Consider the following 17,745-nt stretch of genomic DNA (forward strand, 5'->3'; position numbering starts at 1 on the left):
GAGAGGTTGAACTGGGCATCTTTATTACAGAGCCCATGACTGTGAACAGACATATGGCTCCCCAAACACTTGCAGCCTCTAATGCAGTTGATACTGTTAGGACACTGATTAAAGAAAACAATCTCAGCAACTCTCTCGTGGAGAGTTGAAGAGGGAACCCATGGTGACCTGAGGAGAATCATGAGACACACGGCATGGTGTATGGCAGCAGGCACAGTGGGACCTAAACAGGGGTCATGGTCAGGGGACAGCATCACAGGAAGCTGGAGTGGTCAGAGTCTCATGAGTTCCTGGTACAGGTCTGGCAGGTCCAGAACTCATTTTCCAAGTCCCCTCCCCTGCCTGTAGGAATTCAGGTCACCTGGGGGTGGGGAGGGGGAAGTAGTCCCCATCATTCACCAAGATGGCACCAGTTAGACCCAGTATCCATCTTTCACCATCAGCTGTCCAGTTCCCAGCCTCCCAACCAGCCATGTCAAGAATGTGATGACCTCCACCAATGAATGAAGTTAAAAGGCAGAGCACTCACTCTCCCCACCAGTTGGGGGCACTTTATTGACTTCTAGCTTTCTTGGACCACCCTATCACCCGGAGTGGATCACCCAGGCCCTTGTGCCTGCATAGCTTTTGCTTGAGCTGTGGTGCATCCTTCTATGCAGAAGTAAATTGGCTTGGCTAAATCTCTTTTGTTCCCTCCCTCCCTCCTTCTTTCCTTTCATCCCTCCTTCTTCCCCTCTGTCCCTTTCTCTCTGTTTCATGCCCATTCTAGGGCTTGAACCTAGGGCCTGGGTACTCTCCTATTTTTGTTCTCAAGGCTGGCACTCCCGGACTTGAACCACTGCACCACTTGGGGTTTTGGGTGGTTAATTGGAGTTTCACAGACCTTCCTGCCTGGGCTGTGTTCAAACTGCAGTCATCAGATCTCAACTTTCTGAATACCTAGGACTACATTCATAAGCTCCCAGCTCCTGGCTGAATGTCACATTTTAATACCTGAAAGTCAAGTACTTCCAGTGCTTGCTTTCTTCCTTCCTTCCCTCTTCCTTCCTCCTTTCTAGCTCTCTTTCTCTCCCCCTTTTCTCTTCTTTTTAAACACTTCATCATTTTCATTTTTTCCAAAGTATTGTTATTGTAGAGGTGATATATAGAATGGTTATAATTACATGAATCAGGTAATGAGTACATTTCTTTTCATGTGCAGATTAGGTCAGTTTTACCCAGGTAGACCTACCAACCTAACCCATGCTTGGCAGGTACCTGACAAATGAGGTTTTTTAGTTTGTTTTAATTAATTGATTAATTTTTATCAGTCATAGGGCTTGAACCCAAGGCCTGAGCACTATTCCAGAGCTTTTTCTCTCAAGGATAGCATTCTTATCACCTTGAGCCACAGGGCCACTTACAGTTTTCTAGTGGTTAATTAGAGATAAGCATCTTACAGTTTCCTGCCCAGGCTGACTTCAAACCATGGTTTTCAGTAGCTAGGATTACAGGTATGAGCTACTGGGGCCTGGCAAGGTCTGTGTTTAGTGGTGTTCCTATCAGTTTACTTTTTCTAAATCTGTTTCTTTTTTCGGCTATTAAACGAGGTTACTAATGTCTACTCCAAATATGGTTTGAAGAAACTATATCAATGGCTTGGCAAATACACCAACCTCTTTTCTTCTTAGGACAGTCATGAGAGCAGCCTATGGAATGTAAGTGGAACACTGGTTGTGGTTTCTAGGACTCCTTCTGCAATTCTGTGCCCTAATAGACACAGCTGCTGGTTGGACAGAACCCATGGCTGTTAGACTGTGTTAGCTACCAGCTGCCCTGGTCCTAAAGGCCAAACACGCACTCCAAATCCCACACAGCCCAGGGCCAAGGCAAATGCCAACAAATCAAGTAGAATATCACAGATGTGATATTCTGCCATTATCCTTGAATCCATGAGCTGGCTGATTGCAAACTGTTCTGCTCTTCGTGCTAATTATTTGCTGCCAAGTATTAACTACTTAAGTAGCCATGTATGGATATTTAGGTTGGGCTACACATTTATGGCTACATGCACCTAAATATACATACCCATATATTTGAGCAAGAGGGTGACATGTTCTTTGTGAGACCCTGGTAGAGTTTAGCAACTAGCAAACACTGTTTTTGTTTCTTCTATCACAACAATTTATTTATCAAAAAAAGAAAAGTAGTGCTTTATAGTAAAAGGTGGTGAAAAGAGAGTGAAGCAAAAAGGTCATCACAAGACAGAAAATGAAAACAATATCGAAAGAGCTAGATAACCACAGACAGATCAGGTCAGTACAAGCTGTTAATTAAATGCTAAAATGAACATATTAGACCTTCACTTCTCATAAACTTTTGTCAGGACTGATTTCCTCTGAATAAACTGATGAGTTATTTTCTTTGTATCCCTCATAGATTTTTTTCAAACTGTATCCAGGTTTATTAAAGATACTTTTCATAAACATCATGGTATTTCAGGCAGGATATGGGCAGACAATCTTTTTTTTTTTTAAACAACTTTCAAACTCCCTTCTTGGATGGTCTATCAAAATCAGAAAGCCATTATAAAACCCAATGACATCTTCATTTGAAGCTCTGAATAGGGGAACTTTAGAGTGAGGGTTGACATTTCACATTAAACATATTGTTTAACAACTTTTCACAAGCCGGCCCTGACTTTCAGGAAATGAAAATGGCAGAATTATCATTCTGAAAATTCATGATTTAGAGGAAACCACTGCTCTTTTAGGGAACATCATTTCAGTGATGCCACTGTGAAGTCCAGACTGCCTGGCACACTGGAAAAACCAATTGGGGGGCGGGGAGGGTCAAGGTCCCAACTGGCTTGTGGATTTAAGGGAGGTAAGTCTATGCTGAGGATGGAGAAGGAGGAGGACAAAAATGATTTTGAGTTTTCCCACCTCACAAGGTATTTGTGCCAAGGTTGCTGTGTGTCAGGGAGCCAACAAGAAGCCTCTCAAAACCAGCAGGGAAAGGTGTTCTCCCTTATTTATGCAGCTTTGGAGACATTCTGTTAGTGACAGATGCTCCTTTCCCCAAAACAAGTGTTCCTTGTGCTAACGATATAGATTTAAAAAAAGTAAACAAAATTCTGCATTTTTATAAAACTTGATAAAAAATAGTATTTCAAACTGTTCAGTCAGCAGAAGTACACAGTTATCAAAAATGCACACTTTCACTTGGCATCTCCAATACCTTCAGCTTTCTGTGCCTGGTCTGTTTTGGCATCTCCATTTTCTGCCGTGTTATTCCCATCCTTGCCAGCATCGGCTTTGCCCTTCTTCCCTTTGGGTACCTCGTCTCCCTTCTTTGCAGGGGCTTTTTAGGCTTGGGCTCTGGCTTTGGAGGAGCAGGTTTAGCAGACAACCTGGCGGATCTTCTCTATGGCTCTTCCTTCACCTTGCTTTATCTGAAGGCATCACCTTCAGCCTTTCTCTTGGGCATGGTGGCTGCAGGACAGAGGCGCTGGGCGAGGATGCAGCGATGTGCGGCTTTGGTCATTCCGGGGGTCATTCTAGCCTCTTCTTCCCCTCATAGATTTTTTTAAAAAAAATAGCAGAAAGTCATAGGTGTAAAGAAAGGAAGGAATAAAAAAAAGAACAATTTTTTCATCTCTTTATATAACTATACAATAAGCATGCATTCAGTTTTTATAGTGACTAAATGGGGGGGTCATAAAAATGAGGAGTTTTTGAAAAACCAAAAACAGCCAAATTGATCAAATGGGTTGGAAAATAGACTTTTTCAAAAGGTTAAAGAAAGTTGACTACTTCCGTAAATTAAAAATGAAAAATTTATCCGCTAGTGCCTCTGACGAATGGAAGAGTCTTATTAAAAACAAACCAGAGAGAAATTATTGGCAGGCAGAGAAAACAATGAGGAACAAGCTTTACCTACAACCAGAAGGATTTAGAAGTACATTCATTTTGAAGCCAGATTTTTAGACCCTAATCCCAAACTCCAGGAGTCTCACACGTCACGTTTGCACTAACTCCTGTATGTCAAATAAAGAGACATGGTAAAGGGCAGAGAAAGATTTATGACATGACAGCCATGGGGAGACAGCATTAGAGTACATATTTCAGCTGTCTTCAGGGATACAGACATCTGACTTAGTTTTAAATAGACAGGAAACTGAGGACAGGGGATAAAAAGGTATGTATAATTAAAACAGTCCAAAGTCATAGATGAGGCCTCATTGGCCACCATCTCAGGCTTTTCTCTGGAGCATCTCTCTAGAAAGGCTCTGGAGACATAGTTACCATTTACTCACCTGAGGGGAACAGGAATCCTGTTGTCTGGTGTACTGAGTTTTTGGCTGTTCCTTTCCTTTGGGGAAGTTTCATCCTTTATCACAAGATAATAAGATGGAATAATAAAAAGGAAAAAAAAGATTAGGATGGCATTGCCTGTTGAGCAACTGTTTGCCTTTTGTTACAAGATGCCTCTTGATGGAATCCATGCTTCCTGGAGGTTCAATGTGATTGTAAAGTGACTGCAAGAGAGAATGGCTCAGATTCAAAGGACACAAATTAAATGTAGGGAGTCAGGGGGGACTTGTTATTTGTTAAACCATGGGGCTAACAATAGCAGTTTTTATGTTGCCTCTTACAATTCTAGAATGATTAAGAATCCATGTGTCTGGTTTGTTGTTTTTTTTGTTTTGTTTTGTTTTGTTTTTTTAACTGTGGTGTTTTTTTTTGGTCTTTTTTTGGTATTGGGGATCAAACCCAGGATGCTGCATTTGCTAGGCAAGTGCTTTGCCCCTGAGCTACATCCCAGCCCCGAGTGTCTGGATTGAATCAGCAAGGGACATGGTCCTCGCATGGACAGGAGATGAGTTACTGCTCAGCTTTCTTGTGGTCTTCATTACTCACCACACCACTACACCCTCAAATATCAATGTCTAGAGCCACTGAGGACAATTGCCAAGATCCAACTGTCTCTGAGCCCCTGCTCTAAATCGAGGCCTCATTCAAAACAGCAATTTCCCAAGTCCTTGTTGGGCAGAAGACAGAACACAAGCTCTGGGTTAGGAGGCTTGGATTTCAGGTCCTGTTCTACACATTGTTTTCCTTCCTATCTATCTATCTATCTATCTATCTATCTATCATCTATCTATCTATCTATCTATCTATCTATCTATCTATCTATCTATCTATGGAACATGTTGTTCTATTTTCTTGTCATGGTGGTACAGTTATACAGAATCAGGTAATGAGTATCTATTAGCACAATGCATCTTGATCCCCTTTCCTCACTATCCTCTATTTTTTTTCCCAGTCCTAGGGCTTGAACTAAGGGCCTGAGCACTATCCTTGGGCTTTCTCAAGGCCTAGTACTTTACCACTTGAGTCACAGCACCACTTCCTGCTTTTTGTATGTATGTGGTATCAAGGAATCGAACCTGAGTCTTCATGAATGTTAGGAAAGCACTCTACCACTAGGACAAACTACCGGCCCCTCGTTGTTTATATTCTTGATGATGGCCAGTCTTACTGGGGTGGGATGGAATCTCAGTGTTTTGATTTGCATTTTCCTTGTAGCTGAAGATGTTGATAATTTTGTTCATGTGTTTATTGGCCATTTTTACTCCTTAGAAATCTGTAGTTAGGGGCTGGGATTATGGCCTAGTTGTAGTGTGCTCGTCAAGCATGCACGAAGTCCTGGGTTCAATTTCCCCTTACCACATATACAGAAAAAGCCACAAGTGTTGCTGTGGCTCAAGTGGCAGAGTATTAGTCTTGCATTAAAAAAAAGAAATCTGTAGGGGTTTTTGCCCATTTATTAATAGGGTTCTTGATTCTTTGGAGGAGGGGTCAATTTCTTGAACTTCTTGTATATTCTGGTTATTAGGCCCTTGTCAGATGTATAACTGGTAAAGATCTTCTCCCATTCTATAGGCTTTTTTTTCCTTTCCCTGTCAGTCCTGGGGGTTGAACTTAGGGCCTGGGCACTGTCCTTGAACTTCTTTTTGCTCAAAGCTAGCACTCTACCACTTGTGCCACACTGCCCTGTCTGAGTTTTTCTGTGTATGTCGTACTGAGGAATAGAACCCAGGGCTTCATGCATGCGAGGCAAGCACTCTACCACTAAACCACCCTCCCCGCCCCCTGTAGGCTCCTTTTATCTTTGCTGTGCCAAAACCTTTTAGCTTGCTGCAACCCCACTTTCCAGTTCTCTCTGTCTCTCTATCTCTCTTTCTCTGTCTCTGTCTCTCTCTCCCTCCTCAACTCTACTCAGAAAGTTCCTCCCTAGTGCAATAAGTTCTAATGTTTCTCTTCCTTCATGTAGTAGTTTCAAAGTATCAAGACTTACAAGGGGGTCTGTGACCCATTTTTGAATTGATCTCAAAATGTTTTAAGGCAGATTAGAATGAAGCTCACTAATTACTCTCATGGTCATTTGAATATATCCTGCTCCTAATAGCTTTATTATTACTGAAGAGAACAAAGCAGGTTTGGGGGTGAAGAGAGTGCAAGGGGTGAATGCTGGACTGGTTACCTCTGAGAAGGCAAACTCATTTCCAAATAATCCCAGGTCAGGCATAATTTAAGAAGGGTAAACACACGCTAAAAAGAGCTAAATACCTGAGAACAATGGAAAACCTTAAAAAAAATAATTGCACATTCCCGACTATGAGCATTCTTGCCCTACTCAGTAGTGTAGTTAATGGTAAATTGACTCTAATCATTAGTATCAATAACACTATTCACTGGAAAATCAATTTATAATAAAGAATTATTTCACTCCTGGGTGTGAGCCAAGCACCTGCTAGAAACAGAATCATGAAAGACTATTAATTAATCTGTCCAATTATTTCTGTCTCCCTTAAGTACAGCAAAAATACTCTGCATTTAATGAAAAGAAGAGGTGGCTAGCTGCGTCCACCCCATGGTTCAGGTCCTTCTAATAGAGAGGTAGTCTCAGAACCTTTTAGCAGGTGCACTATCCTTAAGCCTTCAGAGCCACATAGAAGCATGTGCAAGGAGGAAAGTGAGAGAAATTCCCCATATAATACAAGGATTTTCCTCATCTTCAGTTTTTCTTTTTGCTTCTTCCTCTTCCTCCAGACATGCTCATCTCTGCCTCTTCTCAGCTCTACCACCTCTTGAACTACCCTTTCACACTGTGCTCCCAAGAAAACTCTCCTGTCCTCTGTCCTCTGTCCTCTCCCCTCTTCTCCCACCTCTCCCCTTCCCTCCTTCCTTTCTCCTCTTCTCCCTTCCCCTCCCCTTCTTCACCTTCCTTCCTCTCTCCCCTCTCCCTTCTCCTTTCCCCTTCCTGGCATATTTGATTTCATTTTGTGGTAATGCTAGTGATTGAATTTGGGACTCCTTACTCAGCTTCTTCAGCTCACTCCTGGCACTCTACCACTTCACCCAAGACTTCACTTTTGGCTTTTTGCTGGTCAATTGGAGATGAGTCTTATTGACATTCTTGCTCGGGCTGACTGAATTTTCAAATCTCAGCCTCTGGCTTTGAACCTTGATCCTCAGATCTCAGCCTCCTAAATAGCTAGGATTACAGGCATGAGCCACCGTGTCCAGCTACAATTCATTTTTTAATGTATTGTAAACAATTTTCTAATAATATAATTATATACATGTTTAGTGATTTAGTTTTCATTTTGACTGTAATGTATTAACTAGAAGATGGTGATGGTGATGATGGTGATGATGATGATGACAGATTTATTTATCCTGGTCACAGGTTTTGTGGAGATGGAAGGGGTCTTTTCTTTTTCTTTGCCAATCCTGAGGCTTGAACTCCGGGCCTGAGCACTGTCCTTGGACTTTCTCAAGGCTAGAGCTCTACTACTTGAGCCACAACACCACTTCTGGCTTTTTCCGTGTATGTAGTACTGAGGAATTGAACCCTGGTCTTGGTGCATGCTAGGCAAGCACTCCAGCACTAGGTCAAACTCCTGGCCTGGAAAGACTTTTAATTATGAGGGCTGTCTTAAAAATGCAAAATTATGAATAAAGAGCCTTGATAAAAACCTGTACATGGGAGAGAATACTTTTGTAGAAAACTTACTTTAGGCTTTTTTTTTTTTTTGCCAGTCCTGGGCTTGGGCTTAGAGCCTGAGCACTGTCCTTGGACTTTCTCAAGGCTAGAGCTCTACCACTTGAGCCTCAGCACCATTTCCAGCTTTTTTCTATGTATGTGGTGCCGAGGAATCGAACCCGGGTCTTTGTGCATGCTAGGCAAGCACTCTACTACTAGGCCAAACTCCCAGCCCTTTAGGCTTTTTTTTTTTTAAACTAAATCTTCTACCAAGCTATGTGCTAGAATTCCTAAAGACACATCAAAGCGCTTTCCTCTTTTAATGTTATATACTCTCTTAGCCTTGAGGACTTCATTCTCATCTTAATTATTCATGACAAATCGATAAATCCTAGGTTTGTATCTCCACCTCTGATTCCTCTGGGTCCAGTGCATAGAGGTGAACTTGACTTGGTTATTTCAAAAGCACTGTCTGAATCATGGTTTTCCCTCTACCAACTAGTCTTTTCCTAGAGTCCTGTCTTACTAAATAGCAATAGTATCTTACCCTGTTCCCAAAGCTAGATACCAGGTACCACCCGAAACTCCTCTTTCTTTCCTACTCTTACAACCAATCCATATTTGGTCTTATCTTATTTATCTTCAGTATTTCTTCTCGGCATCTTCATTGCCTCTGTGTTGTCTTGATCACTACACTCATTTTTGGTTTTATTTTGGGTAGTATTTGGGTTTCAACTCAGGACTTTGTTTGCAGGCAGGTGTTTTACTCTGAGCCTTGCCTATAGCTTGGACCATCTTATTTATTTATTGCCAGTCCTGGAGCTTGCACTCAGGAGAGCTGGGTACTGTCCTTGGACACTTTTTTGCTCAAGGCTGGCACTCTCCTACTTGAGCCACAGTACCACTTCTGGCTTTTTCTGTGTATGTGGTACCGAGGAATTGAACCCAGGGCTTCATGCATGCTAGGCAAGCACTCTACCACTAGGCAATGTTCCTGGCCCCTCATCTTTTTTTTTTTTTTTTTTTGGTCAGTCATGGGACTTGAACTCTGGGCCTAGGCGCTATCCCTGAGCTCTTCAGCTCAAGGCTACCACTCTACCCCTTGGGCCACAGCCCCACTTCAGGTTTTCAGGTGGTTAATTGGAGTCTCGTGGTCTTTAGTTCCCGGCTTTTAACCGTGATCCTCAGATCTCAGCCTCCTGAGTAGCTGCACCCAGGTTCTTTTGTTTTTCAAGATGCCTCTTCATCCGCTTCCTCACCCCAATACTGGAAGTCATTCTTTTCACTGTTGCCATAGGATTGCCTTTCTACGATATCATAGGGTTATAATCACCCAGAGAGAATTCCAGGATGGCTTCTTTCACTTAGTAATATTCATCTGAGTGTCTTGTGTGTCTTCATGGCTCCATGATGCATTTCTGGGTAACAGCACTGACTAATGTCCCTTTGTGAAAATAAACTACAGTTCACTATTCACTTCACCTGCGGACAGATATCCTGACTGCTTCCAAGTTTAGGCAACTTCTGGAAACCTCCATGTACAAATATTTGTATAGAAATAAACTTCCAGCTTTTGGGGAGTAAATACCGAGGATGGTTAGATTTTATGATAAGAGTGCTTAGTTTAGTAAAAAAAAAAAAAAAAAAGAAACTGTCATCCTCTTTTCTAGAGTTGCAGTACCACGTACATTCTCATCATTCACTGTGGGAATTCTTGTTTTGGCCAGACCAGCATCTGGTGTGGTGAGACTAACAGTGTACTAATTGATCTTTCAGATTCTCTTGCAAACTCTCTTCCCCTTCTGATCTTCATACTGCCAGAAGGCTATCTTGCCAAAGGGCACATCTGATCACATCATCTCCTGCTTAGAGCACTCCCCAGGCTCCTACCATTTAGATATGGAACAAATTCTTTTGTTTGTGTTTGTTTTTATACTGGTATTGGGGCCTGAACTCAGGATCTGGACACTGTTCCTTAGTTTTTTCACTCAAGCCTAGCACTCCACCACTTGAGCCACAGCTCTACTTCCAGCTTTTTGGTGGTTAATTGGACTTAAGAGTCTCATGGGCTTTCCTATCTGGGCAGGCTTCGAACTACAGGCCTCAGATCTCAGCCTCCTGAATAGCTAGGATTAGCCAATATCACCCAGCTTTGTGGATTCAATTCTTAATTAGACCTTCCTACCCTACGTGATGTAGCCCTGGCTACTCCCAGCTCTCCTTTCTTCATGTCACCTCTTCATCCCTTCTGCAGATTTATTTGCCTTGGTCTAGAAATTTCTTCAGTGACACTTTAATGTAGGATAAATTTATTTGCTCTTCCAGAACCATAGTTCCCTCTTGAGTCTCTTTACCCCTATTCTGAATACACAATCACTAGTGTGACTAATGTGACTGGCTAATGTCTAACATCCAACTTGACTGAGTTTCTTATAGCCTTGGGCTACAAGACTATAGACAATTTTCAGTGTATGCAAGCCCTTCATACATATTTATGAAAAAAGTGAATAGGAAAACAGATTAAGGAGGAAAAATAGGCCTATAGGTTAATGCAAACCTGGTTCCTCAGTCTTGAGCCAAGAATTGTTTGCACTAAATGAACAGGATTCAAGAACACCATAAATTGCAGAGGTTTGTGTCCCCTGAGGCCAGAAAACAAATCTTTCCCCAAAGGTTAGAACTTGGCAATTTCTAGTACCCAATGTGGGAATCCAGCTGGCTGCCCATGTTTTAGGAAGCACAGTGATACATTAGCCCTCAGAGGCAAAGTCCAAGGACACAACTCTTTGCTAATGCTGTCTGCCTGACTGTACCTTTAACCATCTATTCTTTGCTAAGCTGTGCATTGTCAGAGTTGCCCATGTTGGAAGCATCTGACTCAGCTTCACAGCATGAGTTGGAGAGAAGCATTTCACTTGTAGGTATTTTACCTGCTACCTGTTTTGGTGCTTAAAGCTTTATTTTCTTGTCTTTTGGCTGCCATTACATTAGTATTTTCCTGTATTTTTGTTATCTATAAGCTACTAAATAAGAATATAAATGTGAGCTAACCATGGGTGGCGTACACCTGTAATCCTAGCTAATAAGTAGGGTAAAATCTGAGGATCAGTGTTCAAAGCCAACCCATGCAGGAAAGTCTGTGAGGCTCTTATCTTTCTACTGGAAGTGGAGCTATGGTTCAAATGGTAGAGCCTTGGATGAAAAAGCTCAGGGACAGTGCCTAGACCCAGAGTTCAAGCCTTAGTATCAGAAAAGCAAGGTGTGTGTGTGTGTGTGTGTGTGTGTGTGTGTGTGTGTGTGTGTGTGTATGTTTCAATGTGGAGCTTAGGCTACAAGATTAGGTTCTTGGGCTGGGAATTTGGCCTAGCGACAGAGTGCTTGCATAGCATACACAGACTTGGGTTTGATTCCTCGGTACCACATGCAGAGAAAAAAGCTGGAAGTGGTGCTGAGGCTCCAGTGGTAGAGCTCTAGCCTTGAGAAAGTCCAAGGACAGTGCTCAGGCCCTGAGCTCAAGCCCAGGACTGGCAAAAAAGAATAAGCAGTTAAAGATACAAACAGAAATATTTTGTTGTTTAGGAGATACTAGAAGCTGCATTTAAAGTATTTAAGGTGATTTAAAATATTTTTTGTAGGTTTTTTTTTGTTTTTTGTTTTTGTTTGTTTGTTTTTTGTTTGTTGGTTATTTCTACCACTTGAGCCACAGCACTACTGCGGGCTTTTTCTACGTATGTGGTAACTGAGGAATGAAACCCAGGGCTTTGTGCATACAAGGCAAGCACTCTACCACTAGGCTATATTCCCAGCCCTGGCCCTAAAATATTTGTTATTAGTTTTTTTAACTTTATGAATAAAATGTGTTAGCCTATATATTCTAAGAAATTCTCACTGAAGTGAATAAATTGAAACATCTGATTATATTACAAGAAATATCTACTATTTTCCTACCCTGAGCTCATAAGAAAAAATGATATGAATAAATGGAGCTGTGGCTCAAGTTGTAGAGTGCCGGCCTTGAGCAGAAAAGCTAACGGATGCCCAAGTGCTGAGTTCAAGCCACTGTACCCACACCCACACAAAAGAAAAGAAATAATACTATAAAACTTTAAGACACACACAGGATTATTTAAGAATGATCTAGCAAAATATTGCAATGTTATTAGGGATGTGTGCAAAGGCCTCAGAATTGACTTCTTCCTTCCTTCTAGCCTCTCAAAGGGCCCTGGGAAGCTCTCAGTACAATGCCTGTCAGTGATGAATTGCTTGAGTGCCTCAAAGGTTATGAGTCTCAGGAGATCAGAGCACATTGCTCAGCCATCTGTGATACACTGGCCTCTAGTAGAACATCATAGGTTATAAAAGAACAGGAGTGGATTCTGAGATCAATGCATTCTAACTCTCGCTTTGTATTTTCAGATTATAGGTGGGGCGATGCAAATACCTTCTTCAACACTATTCTGAAAAATGGTGAATCACAACTTTCTAAAAGGTCATCTGTGGAAATCAAATGAGTGGTAGGCTCTCAGTAGCATTATAAAGAACTTAGGAACCAGGGTCTGCAGTCACACCAAGCTTCTGATATCTGCTAGTTGTATAACCTTGGGGAAATTGCTAACTTATCTGAGCCTTGGTTCTCATTCCAATAACATCTACCATAATCTCAGAATTAGGGTGAGAAACAGATTTTAGACTTTATAAAACAAAATGAAACAAAGTAGAGTGGGTTAACTTTTTAATGTGTGAAGTAAGACTGTTCAAATTATAGTTACCCCCCCCACACACACAAAGTTAAATCTTGAGTCAGCATTAGTCTATACCCAGCCTTTGGAATCCCTTAATTATAATAAAATGAAATAAGGAAATGTATACAAATGGCATAGAGTCCAGAACACAGAAAGCAGCAAATAAATATTAACTGCTACTATTTGTGGCTTTTTTCACTGAGGTGGGAGTCATGCTGCATTGCTTACAATGGCTTCAATTTTCTAGGCTCAAATAACTTTCCTGCTTCAGCTTGCCAAGTACTTGGGATATTAGGTACATGCCACCATGTCCAGCTTAATGCTACCTTTATCATCATTATGACTGCTTCCCTTATATACCAACTTGACTGAGCTTATGGATACTCTGATAGCTTGTTAAACATGCCAAGCCAGTGAATATGATTCTGGAAGAGATTTGTGTGTCAGTCCAAAGAAGTTAAAAAAACAAACAAACTTGACAATACTCAATCTATTGAAGGCCTGTGTGTTAGTTAATTTTATTTTATTTTATTTATTTATTTTTTTTTTGCCAGTCCTGGTCTTGGGCTCAGGGCCTGAGCACTGTCCCTGGATTTTCTCAAGGCTAGGGCTCTACCACTTGAGCCACAGCACCACTTGTGGCTTTTTGCTATGTAGGTGGTACCAAGGAATTGAACCCGGGTTCTTCATGCATGGTAGGCAAGCATTCTACCACTAGGCCAAACTCCCGGCCTGTGTTAGTTAATTTTATTGCGGGTACATAATACCTGAGATAATCAGCTTAAAAGGAGGTGTGGTTTGTTTTGGTGTGTGATTTAAGGGCTGAAGCTCCACGGGCTTGGCTCTGTTGCTTTGGACTGTGGTGATACAATACAGTAGTGGAGTGTGGTGGTACAGATCCTCATCTCATGGCAGCTGAGAAACAGAAATACAGGTGATAGGAAGAAAGAGTGGAGACCCTAAGATCTTCTCCTACTTGAGCTGCTCCTTAAGGATCCCACCCCTTCCCAGTAACTCATGGTGCAGCCTTTCACACCAGAGCCTTCGGAAAACACTTAAGATCCAAACCATAATAGTCAGATCATATTCAAAAAGTGAAGGGAGGGGAAATTGGATCTCTCTTCTTAATCTGGCATACTCATCTAGTACTCCCTGAATCTTAGAGCACTTTATTACTTATTACTTTAACCAGAAAATATAGCTCGTAGATCATTAGGCCTTTAGATTCTGATTGAATCCCACAACTAGTTTTTCTCAATTTCTAGTTTTGTTTTGTTTAGTTGTGAAAATCAATCACTAGGTGTCAAGGATGTATGTCCATAGCAGATCGTGGGCAGTCCCAGTCTCTCTCTAATCAAATGGATCAATTCTTTTTTTAAATTTTCTTTTTATTGTAATTAATAGAAGGGTCACAGTTATATTCGCCAGATAGAAGGTGCATTGCTTCACACACTTTGATACCCCTTCTCATGTTTTTGTCCCCATTTCCCTCCCCCACCCCCATCTTGTTTTCCCCCTTCCCCTTCCTATTTCAGATAAACAAACAATCATATATACAATATACTAGAAAACAAGGTAAGATACTGTAACAATATAACAATAACCAAGGGACAACAAAAGAGATGAGAAATAACATAGTACATTAAGAAACAATCACACATTATATGACTCTTGTTTCCATACCCTGGAGGTTCTTTCATTTAGCCTCATCCTATATGGCTTTGTGTTTTTGAGCTATTGTAATCCTCTGCTAGGAGAGTCCTAAATATGTACTAATTATAACAAATGAGGGAAACCATTGAGCTTATGTTCCTTTGTGTCTGGCTTCACTTAATATGATTTTTTTCCCCAAGTCTTTCCATTTCCTTGCTAAGGGGGCAATGTCGTTCTTTCTGACTGCAGCATAGAATTCCACTGTGTATAAATACCACACCTTGTTGATCCACTCATCAACTGAGGCACATCTAGGTTGGTTCCATATCTTTGCTATCGTGAATAGTGCTGCAATGAACATTGTTGTGCTAGTGGATTTAGTATGTCCTTGTTTCTGGATGATTGGGTAAATACCAAGTAGTGGAACTGCTGGGTCATAGGGGAGCTCTATGTTTAGTCTTTTGAGGAATCACTATAGTGCTTTCCATAGTGGTTGAACGAGTTTACACTCCCACCAACAGAGTAGTAGTGATCCTTCCTGGCCACATCCCCTCTAGCATCTGTTGTTATTAGAGTTCTTGATAATGGCCATTCTAACTGGAGTGAGGTGAAATTTCAGAGTTGTTTTGATTTGCATTCACATTCTTTATTTCCAGAGATGTGGAGCATTTCTTCATGTGTCTATAGGCCATTCTTATTTCCTTTTCAGAGAAGTGTCTCTTTAAGTCTTAGGCCCATCTTTTAATGGGATGGTTGTTTCTTTGAAGATTAGTTTTGGAGTGATTCATTTTGTTTAGCTGTTGATATATTTTAGATACGAGGTCTTTGTTGTATGGTTAGTGAAGATCTTCTTCCACTCTGTGGGCTTTCTATTTAACTTGCTAGCTATGTCCTTTGCCACACAGAAGCTCTGCAGTATAATGCAGTCCCATTTGTCCAAACCAAATAGATCAATTCTAATGATACATCTCCTCTAGTATCTATATCACTGTTTTTCTGGAAAACTTCAACTAATACGATCATCTTAAATTAAGATTCTTATGTTGACAAGGATAAGCAAATGCAGCAGTGGTACTCACTAGCCCCTATGTTGAAAATGAACTGTGCAACTTGTGTGTGGGGACAGAAGGGAAAACCTGGGAGAGAGTGCAGAAGGGGTGACATTGTCCAAAAAGAATGTAGTCAATATCTAACTAATATAAATGTAACCCATCTATAGATCACCTATATAATAGCAAGAAAGATACTTAAGTTGAGAAAAGAATGCTCTATATACCTATTTGTATTTGTAAATCAGTAGAGCTAAGCAACAAACCATGGCAATGGTAATAGTGACTTGGTTAGAGGCTTTGGGTATGAGCATTCCTGGAAGATGACAAGTAAGGACATTCTATGTTTCAGTTGCACCTGTAAATATTTTACATGTATGATCTCATTCATTTTTAATAAAAACATCCCATCATCCCATTGTCACAGAGAAGGAAACCGAGACATAGATTAATGACGTGATTTGCTCCAATTACTAGTTAATAAGTGTGGAGGCTGTCATCCAAGCAGGCAGCGACTCCATTACCTGGCCTCCCCTTTGTGTGATATTCGAATTTTTTCTATTCTAAAGAAACAGTGATAAATTCTTACATGAATGAATGTTATATAAGTAGAAAGCAGTAGTTGACAGTTGGAAGAAGAAGCAACAGACTCCTTCAGTGCTGCTTTTAGGCAGCATTGGCTATTAGCAGATGGCCCAAAGTCATATAGTTTTATAAAACTTGTTCTACAAACATGTCAGATAACATTTGAAAGTGGGTAAAAAAAAACTTGATGTGACAGAGACTGAGCATCAATCATTTGCCTTATTTTCTGCTTTTCTGGCTGGGCTTTCTGAGTTGTGACATACCTTGGATAGTTTGAAAGGAATGGAAGATGGAAAGGATGGTTTGGCTCTAGTTACCAACATTTTATGCCTATAACATTTCCAAACCAGCAAAGAGAAGAGACAAGGAGGATGCCATGCCCAACTGGAATAGAGATGAAAGGCTGGGAAGACAGAGGAAACCTATTGCCACTATAACCCAGGTTAGTAAATCAATGTCTCCAAGAAATAGTCGCTGTTTCATTGCTCTATACTATCTCCATGGCAGTGGCCAAAAACATGCTGTAGAGATAAGCCTGGGCAGAATACTCAACATGAGGTCACATTTTCCCAGAGTCTGGCTGCCAACACGTGGCTGGTACCCAGCTGAAACTGGCAGTGGGGGCCACTCTCTCCTCTAGTCCAAAGTAGAGTAATTGGTTTCTTGGACATGGTTCAGCCACAGCCATGCCTCGGGGTCATTCTGGAGCCAACACTTCACAACAGGGTCTCTCAGAGGACCTGGCCCCAGGTCCTGGTGTCTGGCTTAGGGGCTGCCAATGTAAGTAGTTCTTTTGGAGAACTGAGACTTTTCTGCTGAAGGTTAACACTCAAAGGCTCACATGATGCCAGATCACACAGGCTTTCCATCATTTCAGTATTAATCTTGTTTCTTATTAACCCAGACAAACATTCTGGTCTACTCAGAGCAGATCTCGTATCCTCTTTGGTGTTCAAATTGATTGCATTTTCATTGTTCTAGGCACTGGCCCAAGCACTTAGGTGAATTATCTACATCTACAATTGCCCTCTGTGGAAAATGAAGGAAGGCATGAAGTGGTAAAATAACTCTTGAAAGACAGCAATGTCTGTACAGCCCAGGCTATCCCAAAAGTCTAAAAGCTTTGGTCATATGTCATACCTCTTACCTGTCGATTTGTAAGGACTAGAGTTAGATGTCTGTGTGTCTATTTGATTTCCAGATGCATTACAAGCTCTTCAAGAGTGAGGTTCTTTCTGCAATTTTTCTAGTGTTTGTTCCTGCATTTATTACATGCCAGGGATGATGCCAACAAAACATTTGGCAATACAAAGGCAAAGTCGCTGGGATTTCTGCATGGAATGGAAGTCCTGGAAGGCCCCATGCTTCTCAGGCAAGGCTTGCCTGGCACTGCACATGGCATGCTAGAAGGTCATAGTAATTACTTATAGATTATTAATATGTTTCATTTATTTGTACATTTGATTCTAAATACAACTAAGAAACATAGCCTTCTCTGAAAAAGTATTTTAATTAGTCCAGTTCTGATCATGGAAAAAATTATATGTAGATCACACACACACACACACACACACACACACACACACACACACACACACACACAGTCTTTGTACCTCATTTTTGACACTGAGCTCCCAAATTCAAGGATTTCCTGAATGATAGGAGCAACAGGGACTTTTTTG

At 41.2% G+C, this 17,745-nt stretch overlaps 1 long non-coding RNA gene and 1 pseudogene across 1 annotated transcript in view; one reads left to right on the forward strand and one right to left on the reverse strand.

Moving 5' to 3' along the window:
• LOC150056610 (uncharacterized) overlaps positions 1-17,745 on the forward strand; it is a 138,816-nt gene that overhangs the window by 37,968 nt on the left and 83,103 nt on the right. The window contains exons 2-3 of the long non-coding RNA XR_016537279.1: positions 12,451-12,548; positions 16,414-16,505. This is a non-coding gene — a long non-coding RNA (uncharacterized LOC150056610). The remainder of the gene's footprint in view (positions 1-12,450; positions 12,549-16,413; positions 16,506-17,745) is intronic.
• LOC150056611 (non-histone chromosomal protein HMG-17 pseudogene) lies at positions 3,200-3,468 on the reverse strand (annotated as a pseudogene).

This window comes from Megascapheus bottae, chromosome 12 (genome assembly GCF_031878675.1).
Source record: "Megascapheus bottae isolate mThoBot1 chromosome 12, mThoBot2.hap1, whole genome shotgun sequence".
In the NCBI taxonomy this organism is placed as follows: Eukaryota; Metazoa; Chordata; class Mammalia; order Rodentia; family Geomyidae; genus Megascapheus; species Megascapheus bottae.